We start from the raw sequence: 17,180 nt of genomic DNA on the forward strand, positions 1-17,180 counted from the left end.
TATTACGAAATACAGTGAGTCCCTGTACTTGATGAGTAAAGCAGACCCGGAACAGAACTCTGTGGGATACCTACCTCCTTCTTCCCACCACTAAGTAAGCAGTCTGTAATCCCCAACCATTCCTTCTAACCAATCTGTTGCCTTCTACTCGTCCCATAACCTTGATCTTCCTCAGTAATTCCTTGTGAGGTGCAAAATCTTTCCAAAAATCCTCATCCACCACAAGCAACATTCCCAAAGAAGATGACGGATTCATCGGTTTATCATTGGTATATCATGATGGTCCCATGCCTTGCAACGGTACTTTAAAAATAAATTGTTTCAGGATCTGGTAAGGGGGGATGAAAAATTCAAAGTTGGTATATCCCCTTCTGCTCGGTCTTCATAAGAGAGCTTTTGTTTCTTTTTCCCTTTTTTTCTTTTCTACGGCCTATCTCTTAACTTTTTTTCCCTAATTCTTTGCTTACTAGGTCTCACTTTTTGATCACTTTTTCACAATATCACGATTCTTTCTCACTTTCTCTACTTTCTTTACTTTTCTCTCTTTTTAAAGCATAAAAAATGTAGTGGTACAATAAATGTAATGTTATACTTGGCTTGTATTATTGTAATGTACTGTACTTCTAATAAATAAAATTATAAGAAAATAAAAAAAATAAAATAAAATGATGGTCCCATGCCATAAAGAAGTCTAGGTTCACGTCTGCAATTCTTTACAAATGAGAGATGGAGATTCACCGTGGATTTCAACGTGAGGTGGCGGGAGTCGGGAGAGTCAGTTGCATCATACATTTATCACTTAGCTCTGTCAACAAAAACACAAACCAATTGATCGAAAAGGTTCAGAAAAGATTTACGAGGATGTTGCCAGGATCAGAGGATGTAAGCTATAGGGAGAAGTTCAGTAGGCTGGGTCTCTATTCCATGGAGCATAGGAGGATGAGGGGAGTACATATAGAGGTGTACACAATCATGAGAGGAATAGATTGGGTAGATGCACAGAGTCTTTTACCCAGAGTAGGGAAATCGAGGACCAGAGGACATAGGTTCAAGGTGGAGGGGAAAAGATTTAATAGGAATCTGAGGGGTAACTTTTTCACACAGAGGGTGGTGGATGTATGGAACAAGCTGCAAGAGGAGGTAGTTGAGGCTGGGACTATCCCATCGTTTAAGAAACAGTTGGACAGGTACATAGATAGGACAAGTTTGGAGGGTCATGCACCAAGCGCAGGCAAGTGGGACTGGGGTATCTGGGACATGTTGGCCGGTGTGGGCGAGTTGGGCTGAAGGCCCTGTTTCCACACTGTATCACTGTATGACTCTATGACACTCGAGGACGTATTGATGCACATGGTGAATTATGAAGAATCATGAAGGATCGTATCTATAATTAGAGCAGCCACTCTCTCATGCAATTGATTTATCAATGCACATGAAACATACAGTTATACCTTGCTTAATCTTTAGAGCTTGGAGTAGGGTAGATCATGAGCCTTCCTGGTCTGGACTGTTCCTATCAAAATCAGTAATTTGGTGTACCGTTTAGAGATTATGTGTATGTGTGGGAAAGAACTGCAGATGCTGGTTTAAATCGAAGATAGACACAAAAAGCTGAAGTAACTCAGCGAGACAGTGAGCATCTCTGGAGAGAAGGAATAGGTGACGTTTGGGGTCGAGATCCATCTTAGGGATTATAGTTCCTTAAGGCAGAGTCTATAATTGGCATTCCTGTACTGTCCTCCTCAACCAATGATCAATGTTTGCTCTGGTCAAAACGGTTGCAAAATGTGACGTTTCTTCCCAACCAGGATAAAATATATGGTTTCTACTCAACGGAAAGGAAATGACCACGGCATTTGTGTTGGAGTATCATGTTGGAAGATGATGACTAGAAAGAAAGCCCCTTTCTTCCCAGTTGTCGTTTTCTAAAATGATACTTCAAAGAACACCAAAATATTTGTTAATTTAAGACAATTCCAGGCTAACTTATCCATATTTAACAACATTTTAAACACTGTTTTTCATTGTGCTCTATTACATGTCACCACTGCCATGGGCAATTAAATACTTGGCAACATAATGAACTATACTGAGAATTTTCCCATGATTATTTTCTATTCCAATCATGTACTTCATGCTGGTGTTTTAAGTAACGGGCAAGTTATTAAAACTGGTGCACACCAGGAGATCATTCAAAGCTGATCTTCTGAGCATGACTTTGATACAGCTTTTACCTTCTCAGCTGACAAGATTTGCAGAAACCCTATTAGCAGAAACCCTATTTGCAGAAACCCTATACGCAGGGGGACAGCATTCCCCTAGTTTTCAGTTTCCAATTTCAATACAATACAACGGTTTATTTGTCACATTGCACAAAAAGTGCAAGTGAAATGATACGTCAGCAGCGATACAATGATAAAGGGCACACACAAAAACACAATAAATTTTTAACATAAACATCCACCACAGCATTCATCACTGTGGTGGAAGGCACACAATTTGGCCAGTCCTCCTCCATTTCCCCCCGTGGTCGGTACCTCAACCCTCCGCAGCCGTTGCTGCGGGCGTCCAGATGGTAAAAGGACAAGGTACAAGTCCAGGTAAGTCCAGAGTCGGCTCCTCCCCACCGGAGACCGCGGCTTTTAGTTGGTGTAGGCCGCAGGCTGGTGGCCGAAGATTTAAAGTTCCCTCCACATCGCAGCCATAAGCACCGCAGTCTGCAGGGCCGGCGGTCGAAGCTCCCCTCCAGGGGTGATGTAAGTCCATACCGGACCCGCGGTAGAAGTTGGCCGCGGGCCGGCGGTGGTGGCTTCTTCTTCCCCCCGGGTCCCCCACGAGGGATCCCGGGCTGTAGACGCCGCGCCAGCTGGAGCTGTGCAGACCGCGGCTTCAGGCTGCCGTCTGCTGCGGGCCAACGGAACGGAGCGCTCCCCTCCAGCGAGCCCCAGCTCCATGCTGACAGTCCACGCTGCACCCGCCGCCGTAGCCCCGAGCCCCGGGCGCGTCTCTGGGAAAGGCCGCGCCGATCCTCGCTGTTAGGCCACGGGGGAGGCGACCTGGAAAAAGTCGCCTCTCCACGGAGGAGACGACCGAGACGGTTTCCCCCTTACCCCCCCACACCACCCCCCACACAAAACACACTAAGAAACACTAAAAACAGACTTTAAGACATACTAAAAAAATTTAAAAAGCTGAAAAGACTAACACGCTGCTGACAGGGCTGCTGCCAGTGCAGTGCCCCCATCCTGTGCGTGAATTTGCAGCTTTATCCTGCACTACTAAATCCAAGGGTGAGTGAACGAGCGGACAGACGGACAAAAGCAACGATCATAGAGCGGACCAGATGACATTTCGGGTCGAGACCCTTCTTCAGACCGAGTCAGGGGAAAGAGGAACAAGAGATATAGATGGTACTAAGGATGAATGAATGGAAGATATGCCTATATCTCCCGCTTCACTTTTCCTTGACTGTCAGCCTGAAAAAGGGTCTCGACCCGAAATGTCACCTATTCCGCTCTATGATCGTTGCTTTTGTTCGTCTGACCACGCATTCGCACTCTCTTGGTGCCAGCGCTTCTACCCTCAGACTCCACCAAACAAACACACACACACACACACACACACACACACACACACACACACACACACACACACACACACACACACACACACACACACACACACACACACACACACACACACACACACACACACACACACACACACACACACACACACACACAGCATGTCCGGCAGATCGGTGTGGGCCGAGACCAGGAGCTTGGCGAAGGATGACATCAAACGGGTCATGGCAGCTATCGAAAAAGTATGGAACTGGTAAGGGGAACATTAAAAAAAAACACCCAAAGGAAATAGATGTTTAACAAAAAAAGGGGCCGGCGATCACTCCGTGTCCATGTCGGAGGGAAGGGGGGGGGGAGGATGGCTTGAGTGGGTGCAGGATTTTCTGTAGCTCCTTCCAAATGGCAATATTTTGTACTAGACTAAGTGGGACCCGTTGGGTCCCATGTTCACAAGGGACCAACGCAATATCCACCTCTCCACCAATCCAACATTGGTGGCCAGTGGGGGGGGGGGGGGGGGGCTTTCTGGAGTGCTAGTATGGGTATTGTGGGCCTAAGGGACTGGTTTCCAGAGGGCTAGTATGGACATTGTGGGCCAGATGGATTTTTGGGCTGGCAGCTCAGTCGCTCAGGCCTAGTGGGCTGGCAGCTCAGTCACTCAGGCCTGATGGGCTGGCAGCTCAGCCACTCAGGCCTGGTGGGCTGGCAGCTCAGCCACTCAGGCCTGGTGGGCTGGCAGCTCTGAAACTGCCAGAAAGTCTGCCCAAGACAGGCGAGGGACTCTGTGAGACAGAAGGGGGAGAGGGTGGAGAATCAATTTTAGACATGTTTCATCATTTTCTGCAGAGCACAGCAATGAAGGAGGAAAGCCTATCCTGGCCTGGAGTTCACAGGGAGCCAATGAAGGGAGGGAGAAAAATACTGGGGTGAGGTTTAATACTTGCAGGGGGAATACATACTGATGTGCCAAAGGGACTCCTCCTGGATTAGTACAGGCCTGATGGGCCAAAGGGGCTCTTTTAAAATAAATCTGAGTGAAATCTCAGTGAAAGGCACTTTTTCAGGAATGTTCCTGGCCTGGCACAGGCCTTTTGGGCCAAAATGTTCCTCCTGGGCTAAAACGCGCATTTTGAGCAAAAGGGACAGGTTTCTCGGCAAATAGGGGCCCTGTGGGCCGAAATTAGTGGTTCCTCACAGGCCAAACAACTCATTTAATTTAATTTCCATTTCAGTTTCAAGCACAGGGCAGGCCGAACAGCTCATTGCATTTTCATTTCATGTCCATTGCCATTGCAGTTTCAAGCACAGGGCAGGCTGAACAGCTCATTGCATTTTCATTTTGCTAGTTTGGCCTTTAAAGGCCTCCTGCACGTGGGGCTGCCACGTAGCAGTCCACCACACCCACCAAAGCTACCCTCGGGTAAGGAGGAAGCAATGGACAGTGCACAAGACACTGTGGAGGGAGTGCCTGAACTCCCCAAACTAGCGGCCAGCATTAACCACCTCTCCAACAGGCCCCTACAGGAGCAGGTGGTCAATGAGGCTTTAGAAACGTATACAGCTCCAGAGAACTGTGAGTCCCTTAAAGTGCCGGCTGTAAACAGCCAAAACTGGGGGCACGTTGGGGCAAATATTCTGAACCAGGAGCTAAAACTGCAGCGGATCCTCAGGCTCCTGACGTCAGCCATCACATCGTTTGCTCATTCCGTGGACAAATACGGAGATGACCACAACCTTCGTAAACAAATCATAAGACCTGCCATAAAATCCTAAATTTGCGGGGTTGTGCAAAACCCCAGCCACTGAGCCAGACCCACTGTTCTTTGGCAAAAACCTCACAAAGCATATGAAGGATATTGAGAGGCCTTAAAAAACGTTTGGTCTCATGAGGGCAGGCCCCGGGACGAGCAAACCAAAAACAATAATCCTTAAGCAGCAGCACCCCATCGCCCCACCAGTCGACGTCTACCATAAGGGACTGGTGAAAGCTCGGGGTCCGCATTCTATCACCGGAAGTCTTCTTTAGACCAGGGCCCGGAGCGGACGCCATGGAAAATGCGCCACCCCCCAACATCACCGCCACATCAGATAATGTGCAAGACTCGTTGGACCGGAAAGAAACAGAAGAAATACCCATAACCATGGAGGTAGGTGGGTCTGGTTCCTACCAGCGTATAGAAAATAGGGGCTTAATACTAACGGGGGGAGATTACACCTGTTTAAAGAAGCACGGGAGTCTATCACGAGTGATCAGTATATACTCAATGGCATTAGTGGATACAACATACAATTCATACTAGGAAAATTGCACCAGTTCAACATTCACCCCAGAGGGTATTTTCCCTCTCAGTTAAAGAAAAATGAGAGGGACAAGCTGAACTGGTGAGACTAATTACAAAGTGTATCATTGGGAAAAACAAAACATGAACCCTTGGAATTCGTATTAAATATATTCACTAAACCCAAGAAAGATGGTGGATGTCGCATCATCATTGACTTAACTTCACTAAATATGTTTGTTAAGTATATGCATTTCAAAATGGAAACGTTTGTTACTGCAAAACAGCTAATTTCCAAAGGATACTTCATGGCAAGCATTGATCTTAAAGATGTTTGCTATTCAGTACCATTCACAAGGATCATCGCAGATACCTGAAATTTACCTGGATGTGGCAGCAATGGCAGTTTAAAGCGTTACCCAATGGATTAACATCAGCCCAAGATTATTCACCAAGATACCAAAACCAGCTCTGGCAATATTAAGAAGGCAAAAACATATTGTCATGGCATATCTTGATGATATCTTAATAGTAGGCAAGACCATGGAATTGACTATGTCAGCTGTATCAGCTACCAAACAGTTGTTCGAAACCCTGGGATTGTCTTACATCCAGTTAAATCAAAGTTGAAGCCATCCACAATCATGGACTTCTTGGGCTTCACAATTAATTCAGTCTACGTGACTGTAACATTGCCAAGAGACAAAACAGTTGAATTGGAACAATCATGCAACAATTTAATGGTTAACGAATGACCAACTACTCGACAAGTAGCAGAGTAATCGGGAAAATGGTAGCAGCATTTCCGGCTACACAATTCGGACCTTTGCATTGTCAAAACTTACAAAGAGCAAAGGTACAGGCACCAAAACGACATGCAGGTCATTATGATCATGTTACCCACTGAAGCAATACCAGAACTACAGTGGTGGGCAAAATCGTTTGGCATAGTTTCAGCCCTATTATCATCACTAACCCTACGTTAGTTATCCAAACAGATGCCAGTGCTCAAGGCTGGAGAGCAACTAACTCCGTATCCAGCGCAAGTGGTAGATGGACTAACCCAGAGTCATCATTACCACTTACACTGGGCATTAATTATCTAGAGATGTTGGGTGACTTTTATGGTTTAAAAGCATGTGCATCAAATATGCATCACTTGCATGTACGGTTACAAATAGATAATCGTTATCATGCGACAAGTTGGTCAACACAATTTGGCAATGGTCTGTCGAAAGACATATTTGGCTATCAGAATCTTACCTGCCAGGTAAGCTAAATACAGTAGCAGACACCAGGTCACATAAATTTAATGACAACATTGAATGGATGTTAAACCCCCAAAAATTTGCAAACGTTTTCAAGCAATATGGCATGCCAGATATCGATTTATTTGCATCAAGGCTAAATCACCAGGTACCTATGTATGTCGCTTGGGAACCAGACCCTGAGGCAGCAGTGGTAGATGCGTTCGTGCTGGATTGGGAAAACTCTTCTTTTATCCATTTCCTCCCTCCCTCCTCAACAGTCGCGCACTACGCACAGTACAAATGGTTTGCTCTGCTTCAGGTATTTTGAGTGAAGTTCCCATAGTGCGTTCGGCCGAACGCATAGCCTTCTTGTCCTTGGACTGCCTATTCGCAGCCATGGTTCCCACAAACTCCATGACATGGTTGTTGAAATCTCCGATGGTATTCCCCCAGTGACCCAGAGTTTTAGCCTTAAAATAAATCGACCCTCTGCTTCAGTTTTTGGGCACAAGCCACCCATGGTCATGGTATCCCCAAAGTTATTAACACCCAACAAGCTCCCCATGGGTTCCTGGGTTGCAGATTCTGCACAAACCACTTCTGGGACTGGGATTATCAGAACAAACCATCGACACCATGTCAGCATCCCTCCGAACATCCACTAAAAAACAGCACTTGTCCAGCATCAAAAAATGGGAGAAGTACTGCTTGGATACAGGGACCACCTACTCAACCGCTACAGTTACCAACATACTGGAATTCCTGGCGAACCTTCACCACAATGAAGGACTCAGCTACAGAGCCATCAACACAGCTAGAAGTGCCCTGTCTGTCTATTTAAAACAAGCTCCAGGACAACAGGCCATGGGGTCCCACCCGCTGGTGGTCAAACAAATTAAGGGTATTTACAACTCTAACCCCCTAGACCAAGGTACACCCATATATGGGATGTCTGTGTGGTCATGACATACCTCAGGGGATGGCCACCAGCCAGATCCCTCAACCTGGAACAATCTATGCTCAAAACACTCATGTTGATGGCACTTGTATCTGCACAGAGGATCCAGTCACTACACCTATTGCGACTGGACAGCAAGCTCACAGCTCCAGACCAGATCTCTGTCGTTATCCAGGGACTGATCAAACAGAGCAGACCAGGAGCACCTAATCCAGTCGTGGAATTCCGGGCTTACCCGCCAGAACCACGGTTATGTTCCATGACCCACCTACTGTCCTACATAGACACAACCAAAAATATTCGAGGGAGATGAAAAGCCTTGTGGGTCAGTCATAAAAAACCTTATGGTCGGGTGACGAGCCAAACCATTTCGAGATGGCTCAAGCAGGTGCTAAAAGCTGCTGGGATAAACACTAACATGTACAAATCTCACTCCACCAGGGCAGCATCCACATCGACGGCCAAAAGAATGGACGTGCCTATAGACCACATCCTGACTACAGCAGGATGGTCGGGGGAAAGACCGTTCAGAAATTTTATAATAAGCCATTGGCAAACCTGCTTTATTTGCAGAAATTTTTTTACAGACTGCAAATATTTAATTTAAGCCCAGGGGAGCAATTTAATTTCTTTGTTGTTATTGTTAAAACATACCATTGTGTTTTTCTACAAACAGATTCATTGGTTGATTACGATAACACACTTCCTCCCTCAAGGACTTCGGCAGTGAGTGAAGTAATAACTGTTACACGGTTTGAAATCACAGAGCTTTGAAGTCTTCACGTAGTCACTCACGTGACTCCGAAGTAAAATAGTAAGATTAAATGAGAACTTACCAGTTTGAAGTTTGATCTGTATTTTATGAGGAGTTACGATGAGGGATTACGTGCCCTCCGCTCCCACCCTCAATAATATGGGTCAAACTGATAACTGATGTCTCCTTTTCTTTATTATGTTTATTTCAATAACTGTGTCTATCTGTGATTCCACACCGCTGCTTTGAAGTATGCCGTGCATGCATGCTGAGCGGGCTCTTCACGTAATCCCTCATTGTAACTCCTCATAAAATACAGATCAAACTTCAAACTGGTAAGCTCTCGTTTAATCTTACTATTTTATTTGAATTCAGTTTGAAGGGAAGACGAATGGGCCTAGGATTGGTATTTTAAACTACAATATGGGCAATTGTGAGGGCATAAATGTAGTGATAGCTGAAGGTAATGGCTAGTAATTTGGAGGATCACTTCGTTGAGACAGTCAGACATTTAAGAGGATCTTTCAGAATGTACAGAATAGATACATACCAATTAGAAGGAAAGGTTCTAAAGGAAGGGTGTATCATCTGTGGTTAACTCAAAAAGTTAATGTCATTATCAGACTTAAATAAAGCACATATAATTGCACTAAAGTAGATGGCAGATCAAAAGATTGGACAGAATATAAAAACAGCAAATATTAATAGAAGAATTAATAAAGATGGAACAACTGGAGTTCAAGATTAATCTAGCCAGAAATGTAATAAACAGGTAATAAGGGTTTCAGTAAATAATTTCAAAAAGTATTGTGTTGTGAGTCTGGAGATTTAATATTATAAAATAAAGAAATTAGAACAGATCTTTTGCATGCAATGTCACGGTAGAATGCAAGTATCTACCCAGAAATAACTATCTCAGGAACTGGAAGGGAGAAAAGGCTCAGGCAAACTACACTAACCAAGGAAATGGTATGCAGAAAATTGTGGGAGGTGTGTGTAACATTTGTTTGGGTCCTTATGGGATATTAAAAGAATTGACAAATAATGATGCAATGGCTTTAAATGTCCAGCGTCCCTAAGATCAATGGTAAATTGGAAAATAGAAAATGAAACTCTTTTATTCAAAAAAGGCGTTAATAGAATGCAGGAAACTGTGGGATTTTAATATGTCAGGGAAGAGATGTTACAAACTGTGGATAAAGAGAAACCAAAAATAGACACAAAAAGCTGGAGTAACTCAGCGGGACAGGCAGTATCTCTGGAGAGAAGGAATAGGTGACCTTTTGGGTCAAGTTCCTTCTTCAGACACTCTGAAGAAGGGTCTCAACCCGAAACATGGGTCTGAAGAAGGGCCTTGACCTGAAACATCACCCATTCCTTCTCTCCAGAGATACTGCCTGTCCTGCTGAGTTACTCCAGCATTTTGTGTCTATCTTCAGTTTAAAGCAGCATCTGCAGTTCCTTTCTACACAAGAGAAACCAATGGATATATTATACTGTGGCGCCACCTAGCAGTCAGGCCACTTACTGAGCGAACCCTCGGCACTTGGGCTGACAGAGTCATGTGACTGTGTTTGGCGGAAAGGCGTCGCCACATGGTTAGTGGGTGTGCCTTGGTATATATGGGGAGCCCTGGGAATATGTTCCCCAGTCGCGTGTGTGTTGTGCTCTGTATTACTTCAATAAAGATCACTTTAATTCACTACGCGTGGCTCACTATAGTGCTGACCCCGATGACCCAAAACGGTTATTTTGGATTTGCACAATGAAAGTAGCCAATGATCAAACCCCTGCAACGCAGCTTCACCGTTGATTCGGCCCAGCAGAATGCCGTCGTACTTAAGCTGCACGTGATCTGGACATCGCAGCCCCAGGTGTGGTTCCAGCATACCGAGGCCCAGTTCCATATTCGACGCATCACAGCCGATGACACCAAGTGCTATTCCGTAGTCGGCACTCTGGATCAGGAGACGGTCGGTCGCCTGGTTTATTACCTATGCGCGCCGCCGGCTGCGGACAAATACGCAGGCCTCAAGGTGCTCCTCCTCAGAACCTTTGGGCTCAGCCACCATGACCGTGCAGTGAGGATCATGCACATGGGTGGTCTCAGCAATCACAAGCCATCTGTGATGATGAATGAAATGCTTACCCTAATGGTCATCAGCACTGCCTCCTCTTCGAACATGCCTTCCTGGAGCAGATGCCAGACGACATCTAGCTGCTCCTCGCGGGTGAGAATTTCATTGACCCCCTGCAATTAACAGAGTGTGCGGATGAGCTATGGCAGTCCAAGCAGCACAGCGGCACTGCGATCGATTGGGTGTCGGCAGGCCAAGCGACCGGGCACTGTATCCATCGGAGGTTCGGCTGTGCAGCAGGTAAATGGAAGTGGTGTTTCTACCATTAGCGCTGGGGTTCCGTGACCCATCAGTGCCGCCTGCCCTGATCATACCCGGGCAACGCCGGGGCCGGCCGCCAATAGTTGGTGCGGTGGTCGGCCAGAAACTCCGCCTCTATGATTGGGACCGACATTTGAGATGACGGTTCCTCGTTGACACAGGTGAGGAGGTTAGCATTTTGCCCCCATCGGGGGTGGACACTCATTCCAGCCAGCCAAATGGCACCTCCATCCAGAAGTATGGAGTTAGTACATTCCCGCTAATCTTTGGTCCCTGTCATTTTACCTGGACTTTTACAATGCCGATGTCTCCCAGCCATTGCTGGGCGCTGATTTTCTCCGGGCTCAATCCCTGTTGGTGGATGTGAGGGGCAGCGTCTCGCTCGTCTGCCATTTTGTTTCCGTGCCTCCGGTTCTGAGGAGGGAGGGGCGGTCCTGTGGCACCACCTAATGGTTAGGCCACTTACTGAGTGAACCCTCGGCACTTGGGCTGACAGGGTCACATGACTGTGTTTGGTGGGAAGGAGTCGTCACGTGATTAGTGGATGTGTCCTGGTGTATATGAAGAGCCTTTGGAAAACCCTCCCCAGTTGCGTGTGTGCTGTTCTCTGTATTCCCTCAATAAAAATAACTTTGATTCACAACCATGGCTAGCTATAATACTTCGATTTGCAAAAGGCATCTGAAAAGGCACCACATTCTACAAGTTATTGTAGAAAATACATTTCTTAGTGTGGACGACAATATATTGAACTGGACAGAAGATTGGATGGCTAATAGAAAACAGAGTTAAGTATAAAGAGGGATTTTTCTGTTTGGCAAGCTGTAACAAGTGTTGTGCCTCAGGGTGAGATGCTGGGGCTTCACATTTTTACAATTTACATAAATAGTGGATGAAGCTACCAAATGAATTTTATATAAGAATATATTATTTTGTTGAGAAAAAGTAAAAAAAAAGAAGTGTATTATCGGAACAGTGAGGGACTGCTGAGTACAGAGATGCAGATAGATCTGATTTCACAAAATCTAGTAGACAGGTATATAGGAACATAGAAACATAGAAAATCGGTGCAGGTGGAGGCCATTCGGCCCTTCGAGCCAGCACCGCCATTCATTGTGATCATGGCTGATCATCCCCAATCAATAACCCATGGCGGCCTTCTCCCCATTTCCCTTGATTCCACTAGCCCCTAGAGCTCTATCTAACTCTCTCTTAAATCCATCCAGTGAATTGGCCTCCACTGCCCTCTGTGGCAGGGAATTCCACAAATTCACAACACTATGTGTAAAAATGTTTTTTCTTACCTCAGTCTTAAATGGCTTCCCCTTTATTCTAAGTGTAGCCCCTGGTTCTGGACTTGCCCAACATTGGGAACATTTTTCCTGCATCTAGCTTGTCCAGTCCTTTTATAATTTTATATGTTTCTATAAGATCCTACGTACAACAACATGTAAGCAGTCTGAAGAAGGGTCTCGATCCAAAACGTCACCCATTCCTTCTCTCCAGAGAAGCTGCCTGTCCCGCTGAGTTACTCCAGCTTTTTGGGTCACAACAAGTAAGTAGGCATATTAACAGAATATTTATGGTGCGAAGATTTAAATGAAAATGAAAAGACTCAAGTGTCTGCAGATGGTGAAATCTTGAGCAAAAACACAAAATGCTGTAGGAGTTCAGCGGTCAGGAAGCATCTGTGGAGGTAAAGATAATACAACATTTTGGGTCAGAACCTTCCTTCAGACTGAAGAAGGGTCCCAGCCAAAATATTATCCATCAATCTTTGTCCATTCATGCTGCCTGGGCTATGAACTTCCTCCAACACTTTATTTGTTGGTGAATAAAAATAATTTCAGTAGTTTAGACATTGTGAGATTACATCTGGAGTATTGCACAGTAATAGTCTCCTTATTAAAAGGAAGGGTTAGATGTAGTTTAGAGAGGATTTACTGGATTGTTATTTTGAATGGGTTGGTTGTCCTATGAGGAAGAATTAAACAGTCTGTACCTGCCGGAGTTTAGATGGGTGAGAGGAGGCAATTGAAACTCAGGTGATCCTGAAGAGTCTTGACAGGATGAATGTGAAGATATTTATGTGTAGGTCTAGATGAGGTCTCCCAATTAAGACAGAGGTGAGTGGATTTATTTTACTAGTAATGCTTCAAAAGTGTAGACAGTGCATAATCATTAAAATGTTTTCAACCAATGTCTTTTTAACCTAGCTTTTGATTACTTGTTGTTCTGTGAGTCTGAATCAAACTTTATTTGATAATACCTTTGTGAAATGCCATGGGACCATTAAAAGTCAGAGATATACATAAACATATATTGTTGTAGTTCTCTGCTTTAAAAATGTGTCCCTTTAAAAAAAACAATGCAGAAATATTATTGTCTCATGAACATTTTTTGTTTGGAATATTCGCCAGTATACCTGCAGTTATGGATGTAATTGCTCAAAGGGGAGAAAAGAGATCTGTAAAAGAATGTGAAACGAAATTTGTTGATTTTTTTTCTTTGAATTTCATTGCTTATTGACAGAGCTGTCCTTCTTTTCGAAGTCCCTGCTTATCCATTTGTCACTAGGAGGTGTAAGAAGATGACCCTTGGTAAATTTATTATTTGTTATCTTTCCCCTCCATTGAAAAGTTCCCTGCTAACACTAAAGGGCCTGTCCCACGTTCACGCCTAATTCACGACCTTTTTTACTCGTGGACATTTTTCATCATGCTAGAAAAAATGCCCCGACCTACTTGATGTCACGAGTACCTACGACTAGCATCACGGCCTGCTATGACCTACCTACGATCTGCTACGACCTCGTGACGACCATGCTGCAAGTATAAGTCAAGGGCAGAATCGGCAGAGGTCGTGAATTAAGTCGTGAAAGTGCGACAGTTTGTTAAGTACCTCCTTTTGATAGTTTAATCAAGTTTGTGAACTCCCTTGCATCGAGTTGTGGGCTTGTACCCACATCCTGCCAATCTACTGTAGCCCAGCAGATTGCAGCGTAAATACATTTTACAACGACTCCACCACAAACATTTTATTTGAAAAATATGATCCTGTATATTTGACCAAAAGGTACAGCTGCTGCCTATTTATAAATTAAACCTCTGTGAGTCACATTTTTGGCTAAAATTTACAAGAACAACAGTCTGTCCATTAAAAAAGAAATGAATGCCTTTTGGATAGGACCTAAAAGTATTAGTTATGGGCCTGTCCTATGTAAACTGAATACTTTATCTGGTATAGTTTTACACTGAATTGGGTTACATTCATGCAGAGGAATTCATACATGGCGATTGTACAAGTGACTCAAACCTAACTAAGATAATTCAAATGGACAAATGGAATCAAGACCATAGATGAGTTATGAATCTCCTCGGATTTGAATGGAAAGGAAAAGCACCATAAATTGAATGAACAGAAGAGCATTCTTGGTATTGAAATAAATATGTAATTCATTGCAATGCAATATTATTAAGGCAAAGTATCCCGGAAATGAAATACGCGGATAACTACCCAAAAGAAGAGAATTTTGCTCACACTAGTCCCACTTGTTTCCAGCCCGAATGTGTACCTGACCAAGTGATAAAGACCTGTGTGAACCAACTGGCTGGAGTATTCAAGAATATCTTCTGTGGTCTGACGTTCCCACCTGCTTCAAAAGGCCAACTTTCATATCCATGCACAAGAAGAGCCTGGTGACCTGCCTCAGTGACTACCGTGTGGTAACCTAATGAAGTGCTTCAGAGGTTGGATACGGCGCAAAGTAACTCCGTGCCTCAGAAATGACCTGGAACTGCTTCAATTCTCCTGCTGCCACAACAGGTCAATGACAGATGCTATCTCACTTTGCTCTGGAACATGTGAATGACAGGAACACATGCATCAGGTTGCCATTTGTCAACTACAGCTCGGCGTTCAACATTATCATCCTCTCCAAGCTCATCACCAAGCTTCAAGGTCAGGTCTCTGTAGATACACACAACAAGCTGGAGTAACTTAGCGGGACAGGCGGCATATCTGGATAGAAGGAATGGTTAACGTTTTGGGTTGAGACCCTTCTTCAGGCTGTCTGAAGAAGTGTCTGGACCCGAAACAGCAGCTCAGTCTGAAGAAGGGTCTGTACCTGAAACGTCGCCCATGCCTTCTCTCCAGAGATGCTGCCTGTCCCGTTGAGTTACTCTAGCTTTTTGTGTCTATCTTTGGTGTAAACCAGCATCTGCAGTTCCTTCCAACACACCAGGTCTCTGTACCTCCCTTTGAAAACTGGATTAATGAATTCCTCATCAACAGACCTCAAACAGTGCAGATTGTAAACTATATCTCCACCTCACTCACCCCAACACAGATGCACAGATTTAAGTACTAAGCACAGATTCAAAGCCTAAGTGGTGAATCTGTGGAATTCATTGTCACAGACGGCTGTGGAGCCCAAGTCAATGTATATCTTTGACAGATTTGTGATTGGCATGGGTTTCATGGGTTATGGGGAGAAGGCATGAGAATGGGTTTGAGAGGGAAAGGTAGATAAACAGCAACCTCTGGCGACTTTGCCCGCACCCAAAGTTTCCATGAGGTCACCGGAGGTTTTGGTCACTCTCCCTAATGGTCAAAAGTGGTTTCTGCGTGGTCATGGCTTCATCTAGGTTGCTGCTGTTTTTTCATCATGATTAAAGCCGGACTCGACTAAAAATAGGTTGCCATTTTTTAAATCGATAATTTTTTTGTCGCAGGTCTAGTCGAAGCCGACTTTCTTCATAGTCGAGGAAGGTTTTCAACATATGCGTGGGAGGTGGTAGGAAGGTGCAGGTCACCTCGACCTTGATTTTTTTTGGGTGGCGGGCAAGGTCACCAGAGGTTGCTGTTTAGGTCTTTTAAGTGGGACAGGGGCTTAATTCTACTTCTCGAACTTAACTTATGACTCATTTTCTAATTTTGTATTGTTGCACACATTTGTTCACAGTCTTTACTTTTCACTTTGGAGTTTATATGAAATTCAAGATTAATTTTGGTATAATTTATGCTTTTGTATGTTATCTAAGTGCCTGAGATGCTGCTACATGCATTTAATTATATCTTTACTTCACAATACCTTTGCATATGATAGTAAACTTGACTGGACTTGACTGGACTTAACTCTTCTGAAGGAGCTGCGTTATGATGGAATAGTTTCCATACACACCAGTATGTGTAGGGGCGGCTGCCTGCCCCTTTTCCGGGGTTACGTCTGTTCCCGGGTGGTGTTAGAGAGGGACGACACGCTGTCCATGGGCACCTTGGAGGATTTCCGGGACCGCTGGGCACCGCGGGGGGTTGAATGCATCAATGACAAGGAGTGCAACATAGTTGTATAACAGTTTATGGTTTGTCGTATATTATGGTGGTGGGTTCTGTTTTGTTTTGTTTTTTACTGTACTGTATATATAATTTTAATATTTTAATAAATATTTTTGATCAAAAAAAACAAAATCAAAAAACATGTGTAGGGATATACAAAACACATTGTATTAACTTTATCGTGTTAAAGGCTATTTGACCATGGAGAACTGTCATAGAAAAGCATGGTTTTATCCTCAGCAAGAGTTACAGGATGTGTAAGGGACATCTGAAAGAATGGTAATGATGGTATTGACCCCATAAGTTATAATAATTGAAGCAGCTGATACAAACATCGCACTTTAGGAACAATGATTTACAGATGCTGGTTTACCAAGGAGAGACACAAAATGCTCGGGTAATGCATGCGGGTTAGGCGACATCCCTGGAGAATATGGATGGGCGATGTTTCGGGTTGGGACCCAACCTGAAATATCACCTATCCATAAACACAGCTCTGCCTGGACTTACAGCTGTAGCTGTCCATAATTGTACCATTTCTCGTGTGGGCGGTGGTAGGAGGTTGGAGGTTGCAGGTCATCTCGACCTTGATTTTGTTTGGGTGGCGGGCAAGGTCACC

The sequence above is a fragment of the Leucoraja erinacea genome, chromosome 4 (genome assembly GCF_028641065.1).
Source record: "Leucoraja erinacea ecotype New England chromosome 4, Leri_hhj_1, whole genome shotgun sequence".
NCBI classification, from domain to species: domain Eukaryota; kingdom Metazoa; phylum Chordata; class Chondrichthyes; order Rajiformes; family Rajidae; genus Leucoraja; species Leucoraja erinaceus.